Source organism: Muntiacus reevesi, chromosome 5 (assembly GCF_963930625.1).
Source record: "Muntiacus reevesi chromosome 5, mMunRee1.1, whole genome shotgun sequence".
In the NCBI taxonomy this organism is placed as follows: Eukaryota; Metazoa; Chordata; class Mammalia; order Artiodactyla; family Cervidae; genus Muntiacus; species Muntiacus reevesi.
Genome location: NC_089253.1, coordinates 67,745,629 through 67,769,535, shown reverse-complemented (window position 1 = coordinate 67,769,535; position 23,907 = coordinate 67,745,629). Strand labels below are relative to the sequence as shown.

The 23,907-nt window shown below is 40.6% G+C and overlaps 1 protein-coding gene across 3 annotated transcripts in view; it reads left to right on the top strand.

The window, feature by feature from the left end:
- ESRRG (estrogen related receptor gamma) overlaps positions 1–23,907 on the top strand; it is a 674,199-nt gene that overhangs the window by 34,095 nt on the left and 616,197 nt on the right. The window contains exon 1 of one of the 3 annotated variants that reach the window (XM_065938333.1): positions 15,684–15,805. The exons of 1 other annotated variant lie outside the window; for it this stretch is intronic. The gene's annotated coding sequence lies outside the window, so the exon portion shown is untranslated. Of the gene's footprint in view, positions 1–15,683; positions 15,806–16,010; positions 16,087–23,907 lie in introns of those variants that run through there. One more of the 3 variants, XM_065938334.1, reaches the window with a different exon arrangement.

Below are 23,907 nucleotides of genomic sequence, written 5' to 3'. Positions count from 1 at the left end.
ATATGTGTATTTATTGTAAAATAATTACTAATGTGTCTGTTAGTCGCTCAGTTGTGTCAGACTCTTTGGGACCCCATGGACTGTAGCCCCTGTCCATGGGATTCTGCAGGCAATAATTCTGGAGTGGCTTGCCATGCCCTCCTGTAGGGGATCTTCCCCACCCAGGGATCGAACTCAGGTGTCCAGCATTGTAGGCAGATTCTTTACCATCTGAGCCGCCAGGGAAGCCCAATTACCACAATAGGGTTAGTTAATACTGTCCATTACCTCTGATGGCTCAGATGGCAAATAATCTGCCTGCAATGTGGGAGACCTGGGTTCAGTCCCTGGGTCGGAAGATCCTGTGAATGGCACGTTTTTATATTCCACATATAAGTGGAATTTCTCTGTCCTTGTCTGACTTATTTCTTGTAGCATATTGCTGTCATGTTTTATCCTTGTTGTTGCCAATACACATAAAGTTAAACACAAGTTGTTTCCATGTCTTGGCTATTTCAATGAATGTAGGGGTACAGATATCTCTTTGAGATTGTAATTACATTTCCTTCAGATGCATACCTCAAAATTGGGATTGCTGAATCTTAAGGTAGCTCTATTTTTACTTTTTTTTTAGAGAATGCCCATACTGTTTTCCATATGGCTGCACCAGTTTACATTTCTACCAAATATATAAGGGTTCCCTTTTCTCCACATCCTCACCAACTTTTGTTACCTTTTATCTTTTAGGTTATAGCCATTGTAACAGGTATAAGGTGATATCTCATAGTAGTGTTAGTTTGTATTCCCCTCATGATTAGTGGCATTGATTGAGCACCTTTTCTGTACCTGTTGACCTTTAGAATATCTTCTTTAGAAAAACGTCTATGCAGGTTCTTTGCCCATTTTTAAATTGCAGTATTTGGTTTTTTTTTTTTTTTCCCAGTAGAGTTGTATGAGTTCTTTATATATTTTGGAAAATGACTTTTATTAGATATGTGATCTACAAATATTTTCTCCCATTCCATAGGTTGCCCTTTCATGTTGTTGATTTTTTTCTCTGCAGAAGCTGTTTAGTTTGATGTGGTTCTAGTTGTTTATTTTTGCTTTTGTTGCTTGTACTCTGTCATGCCCATAAATTCATTGCCAAGACCAGTGTCAAAGGGCTTTTTCCCTATGTTTTCTTCATAGGAGTTTTATGATTTCAGATCTTACATTTACGTCTTTTACTCATTTCAGGTTAATTCTGTGAGTAGTGTAACATGTGGGTCCAGTTTCATTCTTATAAATGTGAATATCCAATTTCCCCAGCAACATTTGAGAGAATGTCTTTTCCCTGTTGAGTATTCTTGGCTACCTGTCCAATGTTAGTTGACTGTTTATGTGTGGTTTTATTTCTTGGTTCTTTGTTCTGTTCCATTGGTCTATATGTCTGTTTTTATACCAGTACCATAGTTTATGGGCTTCCCTCATAGCTCAGTTGGTAAAGGCTCTGCCTGCAATGCAGAAGACCCAGATTCCACCTCTGGATCAGGAAGACCCCCTGGAGAAGGGAATGGCAACCCACTCCAGTAGTCTTGCCTAGAAAATCCCATAGACAGAGGAGCCTGGCAAGCTACAGTCAATGAGGTCACAAGAGTTGGACATGACTTAGCGACTAAACCACTACCACCACCACCACCATACTGTTTGATTACTATAGCTTTGTAATATGGCTTGAAATTAGGAAGTGTGATGCCTCCAGCTTTTCCTTCCTTGGATTCTTTGGCTATTAGGAGTCTTTTATGGTTCCATATGAATCTTAGGATTTTTTTTTCTGTTTCTGTAAAAAGTGCTATTGGAATCTTGATAGAAACTGTGTTGGATTTATAGATTACTTTGATTAATATGGAAATTTTATTATTAATTCTTCCACTCCATGAACATGGATATTTTTCTATTTATCTATGTCTTCTTCAGTTACATTCATCAAGGCCCTCTCTTCTTTCTTCTCCTTTTCTCTACCTTATCAGCTTCCCAACAGATTCTACCACTCCTCCAAGCTCTTACTTGGCCTTCTTTGAACTCATCCCATGCCCTGCCATTAGGCACCATTTTCCGTGCACGTGTATAGTGCCCCTACTACACACTGAAGAAGTTGTCTGTTTATGTACTCACCCAGAGACCAAGAGCTTCTTGTGGACAGTCCCATGTCAGATTTACCCTGGATGCATGAATGTTAGGTTAGAGAAACACTGCTTAGAATGCAGTTGGTTTTTAATAAATGATTTTAAAAGAATAAATGACAAGAAGTCAGCTTTGGGAAGAGTATTCTGAGATCTGAGTTTAAAGTAATTGGCAAAATTTCAATTGGGAGATGCAAAGAAGGGATAGAGGAGGTAATTTCATTAGCTCAGGCAATACCCAAGGGAAACCTGAACTTGGGAAGTGGCAGCTCATACCCTGGGGCTGCCAGTTTCCTCATCTACGGAAGAGGGGTGTTAAATAGCATCTATGTCATAGGATGGTCATACTGTGCTGAGAACACCACATATGATTATTTTTAAATATTAGCATTGGTCTCGGATAGTGGTGAAGAACACAGCTCTGGGCTCTGTTGCCAGGACTGACTCTCAGTTTCCAGAGTTCGTTCCTTACTGGTTGAATCCCAGTAAATTTCCCAATTACTCATGCCTCAGTTTTTACATTTTTATAGTGGAAATAATAATAGCATTTAATTTGTAAGTTTCTATAAGATTTGTATGAATTGATGCTTGTACAGTGTGATTAGACCTGGCATGTAGTAGCATCTTATTAAACATTAATTTAAAACACATACACAAGAGTGGAAAGGAAAATTGTGGGAACAGAATCGACACAAACTTATAGCTCAGTGAAATGTGTGTGGATGGATGTGTGCTTATTGGCTTGGGAGATGGATGAAGTGGGAGAAAGCATCTGAGATACATTTGGTTTGGGGACTGAGTGATCCTACAGATAAATGATACCTTGAATCAAGATTGGGAGCAGAATAGAATAAATTGTTTTTCTTAATCGTTGATTTTATTACTTTTTAAATTACAAAAGCTGTACAAATTAGTTGGAAATAAATATACAAAAGCAGTAAGAAAGTAAAAACAGAAATTCTCTCCACCTACTCTTGGGGTAATCTCTTTTTACCTTTCTTCCAGTTTTACTGAGATATAATTGATGTACAGTACTATATAAGTTTAAGGTATACAATAAGATAATTTGATTTATATACATCATAATGATCACAATAAATTTAGTGAATATCCATTATCTCATGTAGATACAAAGTTAAATAAATAGTAAAAAATTTTCCTTGTGATAAAAGCTCTTAAGAACTTACTCTCTTAACAACAATCATATATAACATATTGTCATTGTTGTTTAGTTGCTTAGTCGTGTCTGACTGTTTTCCAATCCCATGGACTCTATAGCCCACCAGGCTCCTCTGTTCATGGGAATTCCAAGGCAAGAATACTGGAGCAGGTTGCCATTTCCTTCTCCAGAGCAGAATAGAATACCTTTGAGAAGTTCGGCCAATATTTAATTCAAGTTTGCATCTGGTCAGTTTAAAATGGTGATGGATATCGATGCATAAGGAAGTTGGAATTTCAGACGTAGAATTTATGATTTAAGAATTATTAGCATCTAAGTATTAAAAATAATAGTACTCAATATTTGCTGAAAACGGTGAACTCCATACTAAATATTTTATATGCCTTTTCTTACTTACTGGTCTCAGCATCCCTAAGAGGAAGGTACTATGATCAGCTTCCTTTCAGAGATGGGGAAATAAGGCCCAGAACTGAGGGGTAACTTGCCCCAGTCACCTGATTAAGTGATGAGCAAGGATTTGACTCCAGGCAGTTTTATTCTGGAGTCTTCACACGTTAATTCTTTTTTGGACCATCTCCAAGGTGAAGGCAGAAGCTAGGAGATTGAGTAGGAGATTATGATGAGAAAGGGGATATGTCCAATAGGAATATTTTTTATCTAACCATACACTTTTATTCCACTTCTTATTGCCAGTAGTTCTCTCTTTGTAGAATAAAATATTAATAGTAAGAACTCAATAGATGTTGAGTGAGTGAATGAATAATTGGAGGTTAGAGGTTCAGGCTTTGCAACCATACAGAAGAGGAAGACTCACTGGATGAGGCTGTCCAACTTTGAGGTACTCAAACCCCCCATCCCACAAAAGAAAACCGGCTGCCTCAGAAGCACCTGGGGTGGTTTCTGAAAAACAGACTCTCAGTTCTCAGCCCTGACCCACTGCAAAGTGAATGGTCAGCGTGGCATGCTGTGTCCTTAATCAATGCCTGGGAGATTCAGATGGACAGCCAGTATGCTACGCAGTACATTGACCAACCAAATTTGCCTGGGATTGAAATGTGATATTTGTGTTACGTAAAGTGCAGCCATAAAGGAATGAGATTGGTTTTCTTGTGTGAATCCTCAAGCAGCTCTGAAGGTGATTTTAAAAGAGGAATTCCCCAAATGTTTAGAGCAGTCACAGGATCACTGAGGTAATTACATTGTCTCCCCAAGTGACTATTTTGTAGGGAAATGCTCGTTTGGATTTGCAGTTTCTGGTGTGCTTAATAAATACCAATTTCATTACTAAAAGAGCATCCCTTCATAAATGTGGATAAAAGGGAAAACATAGAGGAACAGAGCATTCATCCGGCATTATTACTATGTATTCTTCACTTCATCGTTGCTCTCTGTGTTTGGAGAGGAATCGGTCAACTGGGTCATTTTCTGAGTTCCATGGACCAGCATCGTCCCTGCTTATATTTGAATTGTTCACGGCACTTTGACCTTTACCCGAGAGTGGCTCTACATTGATGCCAAGCCTTGTTATTTTATAGTAGAGCCTTTGTGAAATGGTGAGGGGACCCACTACACCTGTGCAATAGGCCGACTGCCATTAGAATTCTATAGAACATTCCTCAGAATATCATGTGAGCTGTGGTGACACTGAATCCAGGCAGTGATTAACATCGTTATATCAGGGGTCTCCTGAATTTTTATATCTTAGCTTGGTCTGGTTTGGAAGATGGAAAAGAATTTCCTGTCCTGATATTGAATACATTAGACCTCTGTGCCTTTAATTCATGGCCATCCACACGTCCAGTAGATTTCACAGATACAGCTGGAAACAGCCGCCATATATACTTTATCTCACAATAGTTACGCAGAAAATGAAAAAGAATCAATTCCAGTTTAACAATCTTTTGGCTTAACTATTTTTTTTTTTTTTTTTTTTTGCCCTGCGTTCAGGTCTAATTGCTTGAATTCTTGTTTTATCTTTCTATAAGGTAGGGATCATATCCACTTCATTAGATCATTGTAAGCGATAACTAGAATTAGAATTGATTTCCTTAAAGGGGCAATACCTGTGGAGAAGCTTCCTTCATTTGAATTCTTCCAGGCATTTTTTTCTTTTGGGGCTTTCATTCATTCCTTTAATACATATTTATTGAACATCTACTGTGGACCAATGTTGCTTCTAGGTGCTGGAGATTTCACTGGGAAAAATTAGCCAGAAAATGCCATGTTCCCAAACAGAGGGCAAGGCAAACAGTCAAGGAAATAAATGTCAATTACAAGGTATATTACAAGGCATTAAGGAGTTCAGGAAAAGCAGGTGAGGATGGGGAGCAGGCATTGATTCAGTTTTTATAAAATTTTAATTGTATTGGGGTACAGTAGATTTACAATGTTGTGTTAGTTTCAGGTGTATGGCAAAGTGATACAGTTATGCATATACATATATTCATTCATTTTAGATACCTTTATCATGTAGGCTATCCCAGAGTATTGGGCAGAGTTCCCTGGGTTATATGGTAGGTCCTTATTGGTTATCTCTCTTATATATAGTAGTGTGTGTATGTTCATCTCAAGCTCCTGATTTATCCCTCCTCCCCACATTTCCTCTTTGGTAACCATAACTTTGTTTTTGACATCGATCGGTCTCTATTTTGCAAACGAGTTCATTTGTTTCATCTTTTCTAAAAATTAGATTCCACATGTGAGTGATAGCATATGATGTTTGTCTTTCTCCATCTGACCTAGAGGAGAGGCTGACACTTCAACAAAATCTTGAGCGAAGTGAGGAAAGCCCAGGCAGCTTTTATGGAATCGCTTTCCATGGGACATTAGTCCTGAGAAAGGCTGAGCTTACAAAGGGTTTTGCTGTTTCATAAGTTTGGAAATAAATTTTAGAGATTTATAATGCTTGTTAACACATTAAATAATTTGAAAAGGCCTGCTGGGAAGAAATCTGTTTAACTCAAACATCCCTGTGTGCTGAGTCGCTTCAGTCGTGTCTGACTCTTTGCGACTCTGTGGACTGTGGCCCGCCAGGCTCCCCTGTCCTTGGGGATTCTCCAGGCAAGGATACTGGAGTGGGTTGCCATGCCCGCCTCCAGGGGATCTTCCGGACCCAGGGTTCAAACTCGTCTGTATCCTGCATTGGAAGGTGGGTCCTTTACCCCTAATGCCACCTGGGAAGCCATGACAAACACATTTAAGAGTATTTCTCCCTCCTTCCCTTCCTCGCTTACCTATCCTGATAAGCCAGAGCAACTACAGTAGGTCTGAACCAACCTTCAAACGTGCAGGAAGCCCTGCATGATCAGTGCTGATGATCAGCCCTGATGGTCAGTGGAGCTTCTGAGGCAGAGGAGTCCAGGACAAACGCCTCCATTCTGGAAACCCGGACCTAAATAGGAGACCTCCATCTGCCGCTCCGTCTCTGAGCAGACGAACTTTCCTCATGTCGGGCTTCATCATCTCGAAATTGGGCATCGTAAGCATGCCAAGTGGGCAGGGTGGTGGTGAAGAGGGAATAAAATACAGTGCTAAAGCACTTGCTAAATTGTTAAGTCCTACAAATATGAGCGTCCTAGGGGCTTTTTTGTTCACTTTGTTGAAAGCTGGGCTGAATCAGTCCCGGTCACTTCCCTGTCTGCGGCTCATGTACATGGAGCTTGCCAGAGGAGCATTGCAGAAGGACTGAGAATTCTGGGTCTGTGAGAGAGTGAAGAATAGCACTCCTGGACCAGAATTCAAACCTTGGGCCTGATTAGCATCAGGCTCCAATTAGCTAAATTAACTGATCACAGGCCCATTTCCCCACATGAGCCAGGGTTCCCGAATTTGGGTACACATTGGAATCACTTGGGGATTTTATTTTATTTTATTTTTTTTTTCACTTGGGGATTTTAAAAACATACTATCACCTGGCTCCTACCCTTGCACATCCTGCATCCTGACTTCTTTACTGCAGGGTGTGTCTTGAAAGTGAAAATGTTAGTTGCTAAGTCGTGTCTGACTCTTTGCAGCCTCATGGACTGTAGCCCACGAGGCTCCTTTGTCCATGGGGTTCTCCAGGCAAGAATACTAGAGTGGGTTGCTATTTTCCTCCTCTAGGTGATCTTCCCAACCCAGGGATCGAACCCCGGTCTCCATCATTGATAGGCTGATTCTTTACTATCTGAGCCACTAAAGAAGCCTGAGCATTGAGAAAACTTTTAAAAGCTTTTCAAGTGGTTCCAGTATATGGTAAAGTCTGGAGCTCACTGATTTAAGCTAATCCTTGTGATCTGCTTTTTTTTTTTTTTTTAGCAGCCTGGCCAAGAGAAAAGCCTCCAAGTAGATTGTTGTTACAAATCAATGAATTAGATTCTTTTTTTCTTCTGGGAAGGTAAAAAAGTAGGAAGGAAGAAAGGCAGCAGGTGGAGGGGGTGTGCGGGGACAGAGGAGAATTTGCTTTTATCAGCTGCCTATTTGGACAAGGTATATGCTTTCATATGCATTTCATCTTCCTAATAATTCTGATATTTAAATAGTATCCCATTTTAAAGATGCAATCAGTGATCATAAAGAGTTTAAGATATTTCCTAAGGACTTTGAGATAGGACATCAGTCCTGTTTTTCTTGGTCCTTTCCACCACCCTCTGACAGCCACTCAAATTTCCTTTAGGCTCCCAATGCCTTCTCCCACCCTCTTTTTCCTCTTCTTAGCTTTCTGGTAAAATCTGGTTTGCAGCATTTATTTTCTTTTTTGGTATTTAAAATGCCTTATTTTCTTATTTAAAAAAAAAAAAAAACCCTAAAGAAAAGGTAACATATTAGACTTACTAGATCTGGGTATCTGACATGTGAGGGTTCATTCTTCAATTTCTTTATATTTGAAATGTCCCATTAAAAACAAAATTTTAACAAAGAGTATCTAGAAGTACATAAATGGCAGATGAAATCAGTGTTACATGTTTTGGATTTTATACGTTTTGTATTGTAAATTTTCATGTGATAGGTAGTGACATACTTTATTCCCTTATGCTAACTGTACAGTAAGGTAGCTTAATAAACAGTAAATGGAGGAGTTTTCTGAGAGAGACCGCTTCAGGCGAGAATCCTGGGTGGGCTGCCGTTTCCTACTCCAGGGGATCTTCCTGACTCAGGGATCAAACCCGCGTCTCTTGTGCCTCCTGCCTTGGCAGGCGGACTCTTGACCACTAGCGCTGCCAGGGAAGCCCCTCTGGGCCCCGCGCCTGTGCTCTATAGCTTAGGGCCTCTCAGGGAGGCTGACCCTGCTGTTTCTATTTCCCAGATAAGCTCAAGACTTCGTGGAATGGGAACAGACGCAGGCAAATGCTCTCCCTTGACACCAGTCTATTCATTGAACATTTATGGAGCACCTATTGTGTGCGAGGCACTAGGAATTAAAAAGAGAGCTAAGACACCTGTGACACTAAAGGCAGTTACAGTTGAGCAGCAAAGGCAGACATAGTAACAATAATTAAAGTATGATAAATACCATCAGAAGAGTGTGTTAATGGAGGTAGAGAGGAAGGCATGACGGACCACGCTAGACTGTCACTGGAGGGTAGGGGGCTTACATTTTGGCATCCAGGTGACTTTTTAAAATTTATTTATTTTTAATTGAAGGATAATTGCTTTACCATATTGGCTTGATTTCTGCCATACATCAACATGAATTAGCCATAGGTGTACACATGTCCCCTCCCTCTTGAACCTCTTTCCCACCTCCCACCCTTTCCCACCCCTCTGGGTTGTTAGCCCCAGTTTGAGTTCCCTGAGTCATAGAGCAAATTCCCATTGGTTATTTACATACGGTAGTGTATATGCTTCCATGCTCTTCTCTCCAATCATCTCACCCTCTCCTTCCTCCCTCCACCCTCTCCACCTCCACCTCCACCGCCTTTGTCCATAAATCTGCTCTTCAAGGTGACTTTTAAAGAGTGTGCTTAGGTTCACTCATGCACCTCTTTGGAGATTACCTAACCACCAATGCTCAAAAAATTCTTCCCTGAGGATGATAGGGAAGTTACTAAAGAGGAAATCCAAGTTGAAAGAAGTTGAATGACTTGCCCAGGGTCGCAAAAGCCATATGAGGTAGAAATTTGACTCCCACGAGTGCGTTCTGACTCCAAGTTTAGTGTTCTTTCCATGACACCGAGTTTCCTCTGCTGGGTCAGCATCTGGCAGGGCCGCAGAGCTGAGAGCATAGTCGGTGACTTGTAGCATCAGGTGACACCTTGATCATTTTTTCCAGCTGAACCTGGTTGCCAAGGAAAAGTTTCTCCCTTCTGAACCTGGGCAGCAAATATCTCAGATGAAAATACAGCCCTAAAATGAAAGACCTCCAGAAAACCCCAGATGTAAAATTAAAATCTGAGAGTTATTGCCCTATTCAGAAATGTATGGTACAAATACAGGTGTCCACAGATATTTAAAATCCCCAGCAGTCTTTTGCCTTGAGTGCTACATAATTTCATATTTTACAAATTAGGTTTTATTCAAATAAATGCAGCTTTATGTCAGATGCTTCTGAGTCCTTTACATTGATAACCACTACCCCTCCCCCCCCCATGTTTATTACCTGCTTTAGTCACTGCCAATTTACTAGTGATTCCAAAATAAATTCTCTGGCCACAGATTTTTGTTCAAATCTGTCTTAAGGCTGGTGGAATCTGGCTGTTGCACAGGCCTGTAAGCTTAGTATATCCCAAACCAAATTCATTATTTTCTCAACATCACCTTTATTTGTATCTCTTTAACATCCTGTCACTAATTCAGTTGCCCAAGTCAGACAGTAAAGTCTGTTGATTCCAGCTTTGCTGCCAAGTTCCCTCCCATTTCTCTTCCCCACCTCACTGCCACAGTTCTGCCTGCAGCACCCATTTCTTGGCACCTAACGGATGCCATGGATCTTAACTGTACTCCCTGAAACAATGAGTATTTCTCCAAACTAATCCATCTTTCTTAGTACCCAGAGCAGTGTCCAGCCAGCTTAAGTCAAACCAGAGGGCCCTTCTTACTTTAATTCAATATTCAGATCTTTTTAAAAGGGTGGCCCGTTTTCTCCATATTCAGTAAAATACCTTGATAATAAATTTCTTTGATGATTGAAGCTTTTATTGTGTCTCAAGGCCATCATTCTGAATATTGGTGATTACTATACACTCTCCATGTTGTAGTCAGCATGACATTTGGCTGAAATGGATGTGTTATTCTAAGTTCAGTTTTTAAAATAAACTACTCTTACATCAGTGGTTCTTAACCTTTCTGGAGTCATGAACCCTTTTGAGAATGTGATGAAACTCATGGGTCTTCTTTTGAGAGCAGTTCACAGGCACACACAGGCACACACACACATGTTTTGCCTACAACTTTAAGACTTCCTTATTCATTCATGGATCATGAAATCTGGGTTGAGGACCTCTGCCTTATATGATATTGTGGTCTTTCATAACAAAGGCATGGAATGCATTGCTATTTTAAAGAAATGGTCTTATGAACTCGGTCTTAGTTGATTAGTTGCAGTTCTTACCATTTGGATGCTGTCTTTCAAGTATGGACTGGATAGGGTCATTGATCTGTGTTGTCATTCTGATTATACCCCTAACTATCTGTAGGACTTTGTGATGTCCTGTAACTAGCAAGATGTAGTAGAAATCAATTTAGATCCGCAGCCAAAGGACCTACATTCTTGTCTTTCTATGCTCTACTAAGTTTGTAAAAAAATTTTTACAGACACAACTCTAGTGTAAAATGAGGCACATCTGCCATGACTGTATTTCATTGTATTGGAAGAGTGCTTTCCTTCCTGCCATTTCATTTTATCCTAACAAAGACCTGAAGAGACAGTCGGTGAGTTATACTTTTTCAACGCATAGGAATAAATAAGGAAAGGAACACAGAGAGAAGCATCTTCCAAATGAGTTACATCAGGAAATATACAAGAGGTCCCATTCTGGTTCTAGCTCCCTCCTGTCTTCACCATATACCTGTGCTCTTCAACTAGCTTCATGATTCAATTCAGGCTACACCAGAATCTAAGTCATCCAGGCATAAATGGTTGAGCCCATTTACCTCAAAAGAGGTTGTACAACACTCTGATTGTGGTAGAAAGAAAAGTTGTAGGCAAGTATGAATAATGACTAATAACATTTTGGCTGATATGGTCGGTTACTGGTATACAGAGTTATTAATCATTTTATCTCATATAAAAGGGGCCATCTTGGAAAAGGTACTAAGTTTGAGCATATTTCTGTGGATTTTTTTCTGAGCTACCTTTAACTATACTCAGGAATTAGAAATACAGTTTTTGTTAATTTTACCTGAACTCCCCAGCATATTTTTGTATTTTCCAAAAATCCAGCCCTATGAGACTGCTTACTTTTCTCCTTGTGCAGGAAGGAACCTGAGGTTGGGAATGATTTAGTCTTTTGCCAGATATTATCCATAACTGACCAATAGTGGACCCAAGAGAAGATCACAAGAGAAGAGTGGGGGACTATGGTTCCCCACTTATTTTCCTATCTTTTAAAGCAGGAAAATGAGTATCTTGGCACTTAGAAAATTAAAAATCCAGCAGATAAAGGTTCATAAAAGCAAAAAAGTCATAACTAAGTGTATAATTGCCTTACAAATATTACAATTATATATGTGTCCACTCTTTTTCCTCACTCTCATTGAGTTCTACCCCATCAGAATATGTTTCCCCAGGGACTTCCCTGGTGGTCCAATGGCTAAGACAATGTGCTCCCAATTCTGGGGGCCCAGGTTCAATCCCTGGTCAGGAAACTAGATCCCGCATACTCCAAATAAAGATCCCGAGTGCCACAATGAGGACCAGGTACAACCAAAAAAATAAGTATATATTTTAAAATATATATATTTAAGGATATGCTTCTCCAATTAAATAGTTTTACCTATGATCTTACCTGGGCTACCCTCATAGCTCAGTTGGTAAAGAATCTGCCTGCAATGCAGGAGACCCTGGTTCAATTCCTGGGTCGGGAAGATCCCCTGGATAAGGAAAAGCCTACCCACTCCAGTATTCAGACCTGGAGAATTCCACGGAGTTGGACACAACTAAGTGAGTTTCACTTCACATGATCTTACTTGGTTTTTTCAGGACCTGTCTGAAATGTGGAGAAATAAGCTTGCCTTTTCTCCAGTTAAAAGGATAAAACATTTGCTATGTTAAATGTTCGATGTCTGTCAAATTAAACATGGGCATCCGAGCTCTCCAAAGGGCACTTTTGTGTCAACGAGTGATCAGAAACTGTTTAATAAGAACCAATTGTTGTACTTGGCACTTTGTTAGGCAAGCCAGAAAAGACAGGGGAAAAAAAACCCCAAAAAACTATAGTCCTGTTACAAAGAAACTGGTAGTGGAGAGTTAAAAGCAAACCCCTGAGATGGTTAAATAACAGTGATGTCATATGTAGGAGTGAACACTGTTGAACAGAGAGAGATGATGATTAGTACACTCAAAAATGGTAAATAATGGTTTCGTGGGCAAAATAAAATTTTGACTTGGAGTTGACCAGTCACTTTGACTGCTTGGGCAATGACATTAGAGTAGGAGTTAACAGGAGGTGTGCGATGGGCAGTGGGTGACCACCCTGACTGCAGGACTCCACAGCTGGGATGCAAAGTGGATAGGTAGGTGAGTAGATAGGCAGAGAGCTTGATAATGGCAGCTCAAGGCAGATTCAATGAATTTGAATCCCAATTGTGTAACTTTGGGCAAATTATTTAACTTCTCTGTCCCTCTGTTTCCTTGGGGAATACAATGAGAATGCCAATAACCCTTCTCTCACATTGTGGTTGAGAAGATTTAATTAGATTTATTACTTCTAAACACACGGTTACAACAGTGCCTTGCATATGTTCCATCTACCTTCGTAAGCTCTTTTACGCCCTTTGGTTTGATTGGGAAGTTACAAACAATTGTACAACTTATAATCAGTTGTAAACTGAACATGTTGCAACAATACCAACTATTATATTTAGGATAAAGCCAGAAAATAAAGACTTGAAAGTAGTCTGAGAAGTTTGAACTTGAATAAACAAGAGAGACGAGTTCCCAGCCAGAACTGGATTTAGACAAGCTGGGCTTACAAGGGATCTACTCCAACCTCCAGAGAACTTGAGTATGTCGCTGCAGTACTGGTTGCTCAGATAGCTCAGCTCTGTGGGAGGAAACTGGTGACCTGCACCAACGAGCACGTAGACTGCGACAAAACAGCACAGAAGGCATTTGTCTGAACAAGAAAATGGAATTTCAAGGGATTAAAGTTAGTCAAATTTTGATAGTTCTTTCTCTTGGCAGTGGGTCTTTAAGGGTCTAGTTCTGAGGTTAATAAGTAAACAAACTGGAGAACCAGCTTGGTAGATGGAATATTAATGAGCCCCTCTTGGATAGCTACTGAACAGCCACCAGAAACATGGAGAGAGGATGTCTCCTCAAGAGTTCTGAACAGACTCTGCCTTCTTTAGAATCATCTTTGACCCTGATAACCTCTAAACACGGGACAAAACTACACTGATTCATCCTTTGGGCATTCCAAGAAGACTGATAAGCAAAGCTAGTATGTCTGATTATTAAGGGTGATGAGATAGAGTTCAGTTTGGAACGTACTAGTCAGTAGTCCTGAGACCCCTCCCTAGGTTTACTTTAGTGAGGTTCTGCTCCAATGTAAATGGTCTGGTCTTTGCATAATTACAATGACTTCCCTCTGGAATTTGCTAGTGATTCTTGATCTGTGAGTTGAAATGGAAAAGCCCTAAGAATTGACTTGCTCTTTTCATTAAATGGAGCCAAGTTCACAAATAGGTAAACTGTTTTTAAACCTACAGCAGCTGAAGATTTATTTTGGATGAGTTCAAAAGTTTTTCTCAGATTGGGGAGAAAAACTTTTGAACTCATCCAGATTTGACACTCTCCTCCACGCTTAATATTTTGCAAACTTGGCTTCTGCTGTTATCTTTTAGGAATTTGAATCAGTGACTTCACTTATTCATGATGGTGACCAAGGTCAACAAGGGGCTTGGGGGAAAAAAATCCTAAGCCCATTCTACTACCCACAGTGGGGAATTAGTGATAAAGAAGGGCAAAATATTTGCCAAACCTCATGCTAGACTAGATTTTTATTTTTCAGCAATGCATAATACTGTAGTGATGAACCTACACAATACTGTGATTAATAGAAGCTACGTAAAACATATCAATGTACAAGTGGCATAAACTACAGATTACAAAAAGACATGCTCTCAGTTTTACCTGTCATCTAGCCACACCATCTAAAATACATTCTTATGTTTGCAGAAACAAACACTAAGGAATATTTTTTGAGACCTTCCCTACTGATTCCAGAGAACATAATGAGAGCAGTGACACAGTGAATGATCAGCAATACTACCTTGGTATTAAAAAAAAAAAGTTTTCTTGTTGTTGCAGAGGAATTCAAATAAAAGCTTGTTCTCCTTTCCGCCCTTTTAAAGTTCCCTTGTGGGTCAGATGCCCGGGAGCACCCCCAAATTTCTGGATGTGTCCAGAGAGCCCCTCAAATAGGGAGTTGGCCCTTTTCTGTCTGTCTCTTTTTCTTCCCTGCCCCCCCCTCCCCATTTTTCGAGGGCTTTAAGGAACATCTCTGGGAGACAAAAATAGCTCCAGTTGTGAGAGGCCTACACACTGGGAATGCAACTGAGAGATGCAAGTCAGCAACTGCCAGCCGAGAACAGGAATGTCTGGCCCTGGGTGGATGCTCCTCGCTGTCTGGGTGCCGCTTCTCTGCCTGGGCCCGGTGGGTAGAAGGGAAAATGGTTTTTCCGGGGTGGGCGGTGGGTCGGGATGGTTTGGGGTCTGGCCTTGGAACGAACGGAGACCCCAGCGTTCGGGGAAGAGGGGCGCTTCTTTCCCCTCCCCCCCAAGTTTCCCCAAACGTATTTTGCCCAGCCGGGGACTGGCGACGGTCAAAAGGGAGCCGTTGGCACTGAATGTCACCCTGAAGGTAAAATGAAAGACAAAAGATGAACGCATGCTTGCTTTCCGCTCGGCAGCGGCGGCTGCGGCGGCAGTAACAGCAGCAGGATTTAAAGGGGAAAAAAACCCCACACACACACAAAAAACCCACACGCACAGACACATAAATACACACCCAGAGGCGTCAATTATGCCAACGCAATAATGCAATCAAATCATGACAGTGCCGGGATTTTTTTTTTTTTTTTTTTTGGAGAAATCTAGATATTTATTTTGCAAAAGGGAGAGAGAGAAAGGCATGCAAAGAGAAACGTGCACATACCACGTAACCACCCGAGGAGAACCTGGCAGCCTCTCTCTTCTTCTGCCAAGTTATCATTGAGAAAACAGACAGGCATCATGACGTCCTGGGTCACAGGGAGTGCGGACCGACGCTACCAAGAGCAAAGGGAGGCGCCCGGGCGCTCCGGCTAGCGGCGGGCGCCCCTCGGCCCCTGGCCGCCCGGCTCGGTGAGTGCACTGCCGCGCGGGACGCGGACCCCGGGGCCCAGGCCGGCCCCGCACACGCGGGGGCCCGGCGGGGGGCCGTGCCCTTGGCCCCGGCGCGCCGGCCGGCACCCCCTCGCCCGCCCGAGGTCGCGGGAGCCCAGTTAAAGGAGGCGTGTGTAAGATGTGCAATGTTCCTGCATGGGGGTTTTGTAGACTTTCCCAGCCAAAGCGACCGGCTTCGGCTTCTTTAAAATCCCCGACGACTCACCTGCTTAACCTGCTGCAGTTCTGACCCTGCCAAGGTAACTGGTCCAAACCCTTATCATCAACATCTGGAGACAGACATTTGCATCGGGGGCATCCTTGATTTGCAGTCCTGGTGGAAATCTCTATTGCTCCCCCCCTTCCCCCCTTCACTTGTTTAGAGTCTCTCGGAGGAGAAAAAAAAAAAAAAAAAGCAACCCCTCCCTCCATAACACAACCATGAGAACTGTCCCCCTGTCGTAGACTCGCCTTACCATGACTGCAAAACTGTCAGCGCGTGTGTGCTAGAGACACTGATCAATTCTCATTTCCATGAGATTTGTTCTTTAAAACACCTCTCCCATCCCCCTTCCTGGATGAGACTTCAGGGCTTGGGAAAGTGGCAAAGAGTCAGGGCAGAGTTAGGGCGCCGGGACCGCGGTGGGGGATGAGTAGGGGTGGGGGTCCTAGGGGGTGAAGGGATCGGGGCAGGGGCTCGTTGGGGAGAGGGTGGTGTCCGGAGTTGAGGACCGCTGTCGTGGGCTGGAAGAATCCTTCTGGTGCTTGCTGCCGCCGTAGTCTAGGTGTCTCCTTCCTGTCCTCTACGCCTCACCCTCTCTGCATCCCCAGCGCGTTCACCTTCCTCTGGGACTCTCTGAAGTTACACGGAGGTCACCCGACCGTCATTTTAAGTATTTCCAACCACCCACCCCCTTCTAGCCCTTAAGTCTCTCCGACGATCTGCAGGCTAGACCCCCTCCCCCTCATCCCCCAGTGTTGGGTGGTGAGAGTCAGAGAGACAGAGGGCCAAGCTCGCCGCCTCCGGTTCCCTTCCCTGACCCTCACCCCCGCCCCCCTTTCCAGAATCTTAATGCACATTTCTGGAAAAGTCCGGAAGGGCCTGCAGAAGTCCCTCGCGGAGCCTCGATGTTGTGAAGCGATTCTGTCTGTGTTTATCTCTCGTGCTTGCTCGGGTGATGTTGTGAATTGCCACACGGGCGGTTTCAACCACGGAGGCTTGCTTGCTGGGGGCTGGTGGACGGCCCAGCACCAGTGGCCTCCCAAGAAGACGCGGGCAGGCACTGCGAGCACGTGATTTTTGCTACTCTAAACCAGAGGGCAATGTTGAAAATAACACCTTTTCTCTCTCTTTAAAAAAAAAAAGAAAAAAGAGGAAGAAAGAAAGAAATGCTCAGCATGTGAGTTAAGTGCAGCTGTTAGGGCCACGTATGACTTCCTACTCTTTTCAGAACACTCCTGCCTAATACTTTAAGTCAAGAAGCGGAGGCCTGGGGATGTTTTGAAGTGGTGCGGAGCAGTTGAATGACTTGGTCTAGTTTTCAAGAGAGACTCTTTTGTTTCTCACGCTGCCCAAAGACCAAATAGGGGAGTGTGTTTGGAAGAGGCCCAAATTCAGAAGCAGCAGGCAAGGGAAAAGGGGAAGAAAAGTTCTCCGGGGCAAGGCAGGGGATGGGATTGAGGAATGGGAAAGGGGCGTCTGGATTCTTTTTCATTTTTTCCTGTCCGGTAGCTTTGATGTTACCAAAATGAGTTAACCAACCTGAGAAACAGTTTTCTGTCCTTGTAGGCAGGAGAGGGAAATTCGAACAGTTCTCAAATCTGAGCTGAGGAATAGCTGACAGAAGGTATTTGAAAATATGGATGGAGATAAAGTCACGTGATGGGGCTTCTTTTCCTTCAAGTACGAAATGAATCGAGTATATCATGAAACAGGCCTAGATGATTTCTCAAATATAGATCTGTCTGTTAAGCATGGCTTTGTTATTTTTTATTGAAACAGTTCTCATAACTCTTTCCACTCATGTTGTGGAGAATTAGAAACGTTTCTGTGGAGGATGGTATCATATAACACAGAGAGCTGTCCATTGACTGGGAGGTGAATGTCAATACAAGATCATTTCTTCAGCAAATCAAAATAGCATTTAAATCTTAGTGCCTGGTGTCTACTGAAACTCACCGATCTTCATTAAGAGGGGATTGCCAAGAGAGTCAAGGGAACTGCCAATGGGTGGTGCTTTAACAAAATAGAGCAGGTCAATCCACTTGGTTACGATGTCTGTGCCACTCAATTTACGCTGTACAATTTTTTCAGAAATTAAAAGGTTACCAAGAGAGTTCCATGTTCCCATCTCCAACGGAGCACCACTTATTACTGTGACAGGATTTCAATATTAAGTGATCTGGAAGATATTTCATCTTTCACTTTGAGTTCTGAATTTGAATCAGCATGAGATGGCAGGACAGCCAGATAAGGTGTAACCAACCCCATAGGCAGGTAGCCGAAGGGCTGGGAGGGAAAGTGTTGCTGAGAAGAGTATTTGAGGCTGTTCTCAGGAACCTTGTTTGCAGGGACATTTCAGTTGCAACTAGAATTTTCTCAAGAGCCTGCCAGAGGTAATGGGCTTATGTTTGAAATTGATCCCAACTGTCTCTCTCCTGTTTTTTTTTTTTTTTTTTCTTCTTCTTCATGAACTTGCTACGTACCTTAGCTGAACAGTCAAGGCGAAACTTTCCTGATGCCCTGTGACATTTGATAATATAGACAAATCCCTGGTTAACGTGTCCCAGGAAAGTAGGTTATTTATGAGATTCTCTTTTGTTTACAGATGTGTCCATGCAAGTAGCTTTAGTCCTGTTTTCTTTCTTTTTTAATATTGTGCGTGCTTGATTGTGTTCAGTGTAAAACAAATCACATCCAAGGAAGTTAAAGGCTGCCTTACAAGTTGACCTGTGAAATTGGTTTCAATTAGGCATTGGAGATCTCATTATCCCAGTGAGGGAAATTTATAACATAGAAAGTAGGAATTTTGTATTTGTTTCAAAATTGTTGGAAAACGCTGGGAACAGAAAGATTTTGAGGGAAATGCCAAAAGCCACATTAATGAAGAAAAACAATGTTGAGATACTTTTGAATAATAGATAGGATATGTAATGGTCAACCACAAGATAAAATTTTTACACAGTATCTTTATGGCTTTAAATGGGCTGCATTGTAAACTAAGCTTACTCCTCTATTAAGTCATTATACTTTTCAATTATTTAACATTTCTGGCCAACCTATCTTCTGTGGTCTTTTTCTGTACACATCAGAAATGATGTGTACACTAGTAATTGCTGGTTGCTAGTGTGGGGAGTTTGCAGTGGAGAAAGGTTTAATTTTAACTTCTTGGGATAAATACTACAAAGAATGCACAAAGGAAAAAGGAAAGTTATGGAAACAGACGGAGCGCTATGCAATGAAGAGACTACAGCCTCGAAGTGTACCTAAAACCATTTGAGTTACTCTCTTACTTAGAAACCTTGACAGTATCTGCCTTCTAGGTACTGTGCATTTGGAAATACTATATCTCTATTTAAATGCAGATCTTCTGTTTTCTCCAGGGAGCAGTTGGAGAATCTTTCCATTGAACCACTGGTATTAAAAAACCAACTGAAAATTTCTCTGTGAACAATAGAGTCTGCCGTTTTGAAGTCATGATTACCTAGTTTCAGAATATTGTGATTTTTGAAATTCACTTACAGTATCTTGATAAAATCAAAATATGTACCTCATGTGCAAACAAAGAAATTTTCTCTTGTCACTTTGTTGTCAGATTTTAAAAGCTGTGAAATAATTCTGCTTTGCAATTTAGTTTTTGAGGTTAGCAGTGTCATTCCAGTTGAGTAAGTGGGCCTTAGGAATCAGAGTAGGGAATTATATGGGAGTCCTGTATGCTCCTTATACTCTCAAGGGAGCTGATGGCCTAGGGTGCTGCAGGAAAGTTTAAGTATCTTCCTCTGGAACCATCTTCTTTACATTACTTTCAACTGAATTCGTAATAGTGTTTTGTATTGGAATCAGTGGTAAGTGGTGGCCAACAAGGAGAAGGACCTTCTTTTGAGAGATGATGGCAGAAAATAATTCAGTCTTTTGGCATAGAATGTGGACACACAGCCTTATGGTTTTGAATCTTTGGATTCAGGTCACTGGAAATATCTTTGGAAATCATCAAATAAAAATTCCCTGAGTACATATGGTAGTGATGCTAAGACTGTTTTTCACATAGCTAGGGCAGTTTCCTTTCCCTTGGAAATTAGATGCCATTCATTCAAGTGCCTAAATGATTTCCAATTATGAAGTTTCACTCCCCCCTTAGCTGACCTGCTCCATTGTATTGGGTGTTAATTCTTCCTCCCTTTCTCCTTCTGATCTGTACATCTTTAACTATTTTATAATGTGTTTATACCATTATGCTCAATAATACCTGTGATTGTGGAGAAGAATCATTGGTAGTTTTAAGTCAGACCTCTGTTTATGTTTCTATTGGGAAAGATACTTGGTTTGTGTAAACAAGGGAATGATCATAGTTACCATAAAAGGGGGTTAAATACGTTTAGAATTCCTGTGGTCACATGCAAGACCCTGGAGAATCAAAGCTATCTTATTTACTTATGGACACTTACAGCTGTTTCAGATGGCACATCTGGTAAAATAAATAACTTGGATAGGGCCCTATAAAGTATGCTAACTAATGAATGTGCTGATTTTACTTTCCTTACACAAATAAATTCTTGTTTTTAACGTGGCAAGTGTGCGTAGCTGTCACAGTGATCTTTGACTGTTTGGAAGATTCAAATGTAGGATGCTAACTTTATATGAAGCATAGAAAAACTTTAGTACTCCTATTCTGATACTTATGTGGTAGGATAAACTGTGTTTTCCTGTATCTGTGTTACCAGAGTGACCCATTTAAATTCAATCTCACTCTAAGATATATTAGATTAATAAGGCTGATTTTATGACCATCATAATTTATATTCACAAATACTTGTTTTAATTAGCACAATTATAGATTGTGAGGTAAATTTCCATATATGTTAAACACTGATAACAGAAAATAACTAACATTTGTATAGCGTGTTATGGTTTGTAACCATACATTATCTATAAGCTGTTCTTTAGAAGAATATCTATTGCATTTTCTAATGCAAGAAGGCAATCAGTTTTTATAATATAAACATCATATGAATAGAGATGCTTTTATCACCATCTCCTTCCGCTCCCCCTTCCTCTTTCCATCCTCATCCTTCCTTCTTTTTTAAAAAATTTTCTTAATCAGGAAAAAAAGTCTAACGATGGATTTTTTTTTTTTGAGGATCACATATAATTACCTATCACACATTTCTATTAAAAAAGAGGCTGCAACATGCAATCCAGCATTTTTTTGGAACCTGTCTTCTGCCTACCAGTGTTCTTGAGGAAAATGTAAGGTTGCAGAAATCATTTCATGCCCTGTATGTTTTCAAACATAAATCAGGAAAATTGTTAGCAAGTTATAGCTCTTCTTAGAGACTGTGGCTATAGCGCTCTAGTAAACACAGGCTATATATTTTTCCAAGTTATTATGTGTGGAGAGAAATCCAAAGTTGGCTATTTAGATGAACCGTTTAATTCAGTTATTAGAAATTCATGTTCTACTTAGGATGAACATTTATTTTCCAAAGGTTACAGAAATGGGACATAATACCTTAGGACCCATTGGATCCATCAGAGTTAGAAATTTGTGCTTTTTAGCTAATGGGTATATTACTGAACATTGATCTTCAGCTCAGGGACAGTCAAAATGGTCCGGAGCAGAGTTCATAATGTGATCTGCCTGTCCTCTTCATCTGAGAACTATGTCCCTTTGTCCCTTCATTGCTAAAATGAAGGGATGTGATTTGATGGTCTTCAGTAATTCTGAATTAAGTGATTGATTAATAATGAATAAACCAATTAATCATACTTTGGGTTATTTCTGTTCTGTAAGCTAATTATTTAGAAAAGCGTAGCCTTATGCCATGACTGGAGATGTTAATGTGTAGAGTAGTAAGTAAGCTCAGGTTCAGGGCTTTGAAATGAAAGCCTCATGAAACTTAGACACTCAAGTCTACACTGAAATTTTTCATTTGTAGATAATTATTAGTTACATGCTTTTTTCCCCCACAGAAAATAATCTTAAATGCAGATGACTTTACTAGGCTAGGCCATAAGATCGTGCATTACTTACTAGAGTAAATTATTGTACTTCAGTGATGAAAAAAACTGCAAAAAACAGTGCTGTTATGAGACAAGTGATGAGTGTAACATAAACGCAATAAAACTGACCGATAGTTTATCATTTATCTAGATTCTAGAGGGTGGATGTTTAAGAGAATACACATATAAATGGAAGTTAAAAAGATAGATGGCAGAGTATCTGAAAGGGATTTTTTAAAACAAAAATTTATGAATGAAACTTTTAGTAACTTTCAGGATTTTTAGAGACAGGGTTGCAAAATTATTTTTTTCCCTAGGAGTAGTGTAAACTAGCAGTACACCTAAGTTTATCACCTATAATACGATTGGTTTTTGATAGCCAATTATTGAAAAGTAGGAAAGTGAAAAAGATGTAGAGAAACAATTCTGTTTGAAGTAATTGGCCAAGATGTGAGAGAAGAAAAGATAGAAGGCAGCTGAAGGTAGAAAAGAGGCACATGGGTGTGTGTGTGTGTGTGTGTGTGTGTGTGTGTGTGTGTGTGTATTTGAATGAGAGAGAGAGAGAGAGAGCTTGGTCTGCATTTAACTGATCTGTACAATGAGGAACCAAAAGGAAAAAGAGGGAAGCTAATGTATGCACATTCTTCCTGAAGGGAATATGGTATGTGAATTACGTGGAAAAGCATTGGAATTAGAGTTTGAGCATGCATTTTGAAATTTTTCCTGGGCCATTCATGCCTGTCTGACCTTGGGAAATTATTAAGTTCTCTGAATTTGTCATATCGGTAAACATGTAAATAAGAAAAGCATTTGATTCCAAGATGGTTGTGGGAGTTGAGTGAGATTCATGGCTGTAAAAGTGCTTGAACATTCTATGTATTTTTAAATGGTGAGGAAAAGTCATTGCGTCAAGCAGTTATCCATGCTGAACAGGTCTACCCAAGGCTGAGGTCAATTTGTTTAGCTCCAGAGTGGTCTTTGGGAAGCGTGTTTCTTGTCCACTGTGGTCCAAGTATGTGGTGGGTACTTTACATAATATTTTATTTAAAGAGGAAGCAGGAAATAGTATGCAGCTGGCCAGTTCAATGTAGCAAGCCTGGTAATTCTAATGTATGCAATGCCAGTGCAAAAGGAACATATTTACCCGCCCTTACAGATGGCCACAGCTTGTCTAAATACACGTGTGAATTTGGAAACAAATGACTTTGGAATGACTTTGGAAACAAAAATAATGAATCCAGTCATTGTTTTCTTTGTCTCAAACACTGCCTGTCATTCCACTTTTTACTTGACATTGATGTTAATCTAGATTTCCCTGGGTTTTTGTTAAGGCCAAAGGAATCATTGTTTGGCAGTAAGTACTAATTAATAATGATATAAATTTCATTCAAGGAAAAATTTCCAAGATATAACAGAGCTAATTAATGTAATGCATCAGTTGAACTCCAAATTCTAGATTCTTTACAGATCTCCTTCAAAAATATTTTTATGTAGGATTCACTGATAAGTGTCTAGCCAAGTCTTCCATCAGAAGTGGACTACATTTCAAAACCTAAGGTGAAGCAGTAGATCAAGAATTATTAAAGAAATCTGGACTGTTTGTGCAGACAGTATATTTATTTAAAAGATTCAGAAATCTGCTTGGGTTTAACCTGAGGTTGGTTGGCAGTGTGTTCTGCTCTAATTCACAAGATAATGATCAATGTAATTCTATACTCTGTGACTTGTCAAACCTCGAAACTAGAGGGAACTTAGGAATCTTGAGATATCTAAGGATCAAGTTTGCATTTAAAAGTAAATATTCAATGTTTCCTATCAAAATTCATTGGGTCTTAATGTATAGAATATATGTTAAACCAAT